Source organism: Myotis nattereri, assembly GCF_964212035.1.
Source record: "Myotis nattereri genome assembly, chromosome: 15".
In the NCBI taxonomy this organism is placed as follows: Eukaryota; Metazoa; Chordata; class Mammalia; order Chiroptera; family Vespertilionidae; genus Myotis; species Myotis nattereri.
In genome coordinates, this window is record NC_138090.1 from 3,097,221 (window position 1) to 3,102,207 (window position 4,987).

The window sequence follows — 4,987 nt, forward strand, 5'->3', positions numbered from 1 at the left end:
CTTCACGCATCTTGGGTTGGGAATGCATCTTCCTGTTTTTCTTTTGTTGTTAATCCTCACCCGAGGATATTTTTTCCATGGATTTTTCTTAGAGAGGGAGGGAGGGAGGGAGGGAGGAAGAGAGAAACATCCATGTGAGAGAGACACATCGATTGGTTGCCTCCTGCACACACCCCAACCGGGGCCTGGGATGGAGGTATAGGCCCTTGACCTGGAATTGAGCCCGTGACCTTTTGGGGTGTGAGTTGATGCTCTAACCACTGAGCAACACCAGTGAATCTGAGTGTCTCTCCCTCCCCGCTCCCTCCCAAAAAGGGAGAGCAGGGCCAAATGCATCTTCCCTCATTTCAGTTGCAATCATATCAGCCAGGCATCTTGGGACGATCGGTGGGTGGACAAAGGAGACACAGTTCCCGTCTCCCAGGCAGTTGTGGGGAGGAGGGGGGAGGGAGAGGGAGAGGCAGGGGACAGGTGACCAGGCGACAAGCAGTACAGAGACCCTGTCGTGGGAAGGAGCTTGGTCTGTGTGGTTGGCTAAGTAATGGCCCCTGAAGGTCCTAATCCCGGGACACGTGAATGTTGCTTAGATGGCGAACGGGACTGTAACGATGCGATGAAGTTAGGGGTCTTGCGATGAGGAGAGCCTCTTGGATGATCTGGACAGACCCCCAAACGCAGCCAGAGAGAGAGGCCAAGGGAGTCTGACCCACGAGAACAAGACAGTGTGGCCGCTGACGTAAGATGCTCCCCGGCTGGCCTTGAAGGTGGAGGAAGGGACCCTGGGCCGAGGGATGCAGCTCTAGAGGCCGGAAAAGGCCAGGACACACTTGTCCCTGGAATCGCTGGGCACGTCCAGCCTTGCCACCCTTTTGGGACCGTGGCCTCCGGGACTGCAAGAGAATAAATCCGTGCCATGGTAAGCCACCGAGTTCGTGGCATTCTGTTGCAGCAGCCACGGGAAACTCACACCGTATGTCTGAGACGAGCTGAAGGTGGAGGGTAGCCAGATGGGATTGAAGAGGTAGGTAGGACCAGTCGCAAAGGACCTCGCTGGCCAAGGTCAGGAGCTGGGGCTTGACCTTAGAATAACCGCAGGCCACTGGAGAGTTCTAAGCAGGGGAGAAGTGACCCAGTGATATTTAAAGAGGACCTCCCTTGCCCCAGGGTGGAGTAGGGGCTGGAATGCATGGGGCTGGGAGCAAGGGGGAGAGGAAGTGGGGAGACCGCCTGGGAGCTATTGCAGGTAAGCGGTGGTGGGCCCGCCGGAGGTGGCCTCCATGGGGATGGAGAGGAGATGGATTTCAGAGGTTAGACGGCCAAGGGTTTACAAATGGCCTGGATGAGGAGGAGGAGGAGGAGGGAAAGGGAGGAATCCAGATGACTCCTAGGTTTTGGACTGGGAGACGAGAGGCCACAGGTCGGAAACAAACGTGGAAGTAGGTGGGGCTTGCGCTTGGAACTGTCAAGTCTGAGACACCCGAGGGGAGAAGTCAGGTGAAGACCTCAGGTCACGTGCAGGTCTGGACCCTGTGGGAGAGGTCACGGCCACGTAGGACAGCCGGGGCGTCCTCAGCATCAAGAGGGGCGAGGGGTCCTTGGGCCTGGAGGGCATGACCCAGGGGGAGACTGTGGAGAAAGAGGAGCCGGAGAGGGCTCAGGGAAGACGGGTCCTGAGAACCCGGTGTGCGATTGCTGTCAGGGCTCCGAGAAGAAGGTTCCTAACTTTGAAACATCCAGCAGGTCCACGCACAGCGTTCGGGGCCCGTGCAGGCCGCTCACGAGGGAGGACTCTTCGTCTGAGAGTTCTCGGATGGGGAGGTCACCTGAAAGGCGGGTGCCGGGGGCCAGTGGCTTACCCAGGGGTAGGCAGAGGCCTCCTTGTGGCTAAGGAGACGTCATTCTTACATGTAGAAAACGAGGTGGCAGACAGGAGAATTTTTTTAATGTATATTTTAAAAATATATATTTTTATTGATTTCAGAGAGGAAGGGAGCAGGAGAGAGAGACAGACACATCAGCGATGAGAGAGAATCATGGATCCACTGCCTCGTGCGAGCACTCTACTGGGGATCCAGCCTGCCACTGGGCATGTGCCCTGACCCTGAATCAAACCAGGACCTCCTGGGCTCCTGGGTCATAGGTTGATGCTCAACCACTGAGCCACGCCGGCCAAGATGGAGAATGTTTTAAAAGAGCTTTAGACTTTCATCATATTCACCATCATCCTAGAGCGGGGGGAAAAAATGTGAATCTGAGTGTCTTCTCCCCCCACACCCCCCCACCACCCCCCCAGCACCAAAAACAGATGCCGCAATGAGTACACCCCCAGAAGAGTGGGCGGTAGCCTCGGTTCCAAGCGGGCTGAGTTGAGACCACAGTGTCATTTCACTATTGCACCAACACGTCTGTGGGAGCCTCCCTCCCCACGCGGGATGCTGCAGCCCAGTGGGCGAAGCGCACAGCCATCGGGGCACAGCCATCGGGCATGCACCTGGCAAGGGAACGCAGGGCCTCAGGCCCCGGCTGGCAGGTCCCAGGGGAAGGGCAAGGTCACCAACGCCTTTGGGGACCGGCCTGGGCAGTTTCCCCTGGAGAATTACGTGGGGGCGGGCCTACCGCTGTGCAGACTGGCAATCAAGATCTTTGGCTTCCCCCTTTTTGGCTCTAAATGTAATCCCCTCTATCATCATTTCCAGAACTACCCACAAATCCTATCTCCTAAGCATTGCTGCTCCTCCATCAGCCACCCTGAAAATCCTTCTGACAAGAGCTCCACACCCCCCTCTTTTTTTTTAAACTTGGAACAACTTCTTTCTTGACATTTTCAGCCTCACACCCCCCTCCTCTCAACCGCTCACCCCCACCCCCAGGAAACAAGGAGCTCCTTGGGGGAGGGGGGTCCCTTGACCCCATGGCTGCATTGGTCTCCTCACGTGTCCAGGCAGCCATTACCAGTGGGGAGGAGATGGTGATTAAGATAAGCCCTGGCTATCGGCCTGGCTTGGAAGAATATCTCTCTGATGAAGCCAACACCGAATACCCTGTGATTCAGGGGACGTGCTACAGGAGGACTGACCCCCTGCTGGTAGGAAGAAAGCCCAGCGGCTCCAAACACCATCATCACCGAGGACGCCAAGATGCCCTCGTCCAGGCGTGGCAAACTCAAGTGCCTCAGAGCCAGTAATTAATGTCAGTGACAGAAGTATGCCAGGGGGAACAATAGGGAGTGGTGAGGGGTGTGGCAAAGGGAGGAAGGGGGAGTGTCGCCCTGTCCAAAGGGACTTAACATCTTTCGCTCCCACTCCACGTCCTCTTTGGTCTTACTGTGTGGGTCAGGCAAAAAAGGTCTTCAGGCAGAATTTTTCTTTTTTAAAATCTTTATTGATGTCAGGGAGGAAGGGAGAGGGAGAGAGAGAGATAGAAACATCAATGACGAGAGAGAATCATTGATGGGCTGCCTCCTGCACATCCCCAACTGAGGATCGAGCCCGAAACCCAGGCATGTGCCCTGATGGGAATCGAAGGGCAACCTCCCAGTTCATAGGTTGATGCTTAACCACTGAGCCACACGGGCCGGGCCGAGCAGAACTTCTCTCGTAGACAGCCAGACTGTGACCTCTGACCCCTCCGACTCTATGGGAGAATCTGGACCTAGAAGGAGAATGGTGTCACCTAAGGCCACACTGCAAGCAGGACTGTGGCTTCCTATTTCATTGTTTTCTAGGCAGTGTGGCCATGGAGCTTGGGAGACAGGATAAGGGTGGACTAGGGAGGCACGAGCATGGATTGAGGCTTAGGTTTTCAAAAGACGTCCATTTCATTCTAGATGCTTATGTCAAGGGACATGGGTGGCCTGTGTACTGGGACTGTGAGTAATCACTCGTGTGACTTCTTTTATGTACTCACTGGTTTCAATCCCCTCGATCTTCAGAGAGATCACTTTCCACGGGGGAAATTTCCCCTCTCACAATTAAACACACACACACACACACACACACACACACACACACCCCTCTTCCTCCCTCACTATTAATCACCTTCTCCTATAATTGGTACTTAGAATGTCAAAGGAGAAGGAATTAATTAACAGGAGTATCCAGTGCCGCAAAGCATGCTGCAAGGCCCTGGGACTGATTATAAAAAGCACTTCCTTAAATATTTTGAGCGCTTTTGGGAATCACAAACCTCCCTTGTAATTGAGAGATCCTTAACTACACCCCAAGTCCTGGCTGGTGGCCAGAGGGCGCAGAGCTGAGTGAGGCGGCGTGCGGATACCCCGTCCTCAGCACCTCAAGGAGAACTCTTTCCCACCTGGGAGAGGTGGCCACCCGGGTTCAGAAACGGCACAGGTCCCAGGAAGAGGTCTGACATGACTGAGCGCCTGCTGTGCATTTCACAACACTCCTTGCAAGACAGGTGTTACGATGATCTCCACTTTACAGATGCGGACATGGAGGCTCAGCGTGGTTGTGAGTTCCCCCTGCCACGCGTCTCCTTATTGAAAGCGCAAAGGATTCACACTTCGGTTTGATTCCAAAGCTTTGCTATTGGAACCCTGAGATGCTATTCCCAGCCCTCCTCTGGACTGCTCTCTACCCACAGCCCCAAACTCAGCCTGCAAGTGTTTTGACAGCTAAGCCTACTGCCAGAACCCGAGCATGGGAGGTGGAGCCCGGGAAGCACGACGCCCCGCCCCCGATCAGGTGTCAGCCAATGGGGTCGCGTAACCCAGAGTCTTCCGTCCAATCCCCGCCCTCATCCTCCGGGGCCCCTCCCCTTCCCTCCACTTTCCCTTTGGCTCCACCGAGCTTGACGGAGCGGAAAGTCCCGACAGACCGCTCCGGGTCTGCAGCCATTGGAGGAAGGTCTGTCACTGGGAGACCCAATCAGAGCATGCGCAAGAACGCACTTCGGGCTGTGATTGGTCAGCGCGGCGGTTGCGCCCTCCGCCCCCGCTCTCTCCCGCCCCCTCCAGTGCTTCGGAGGC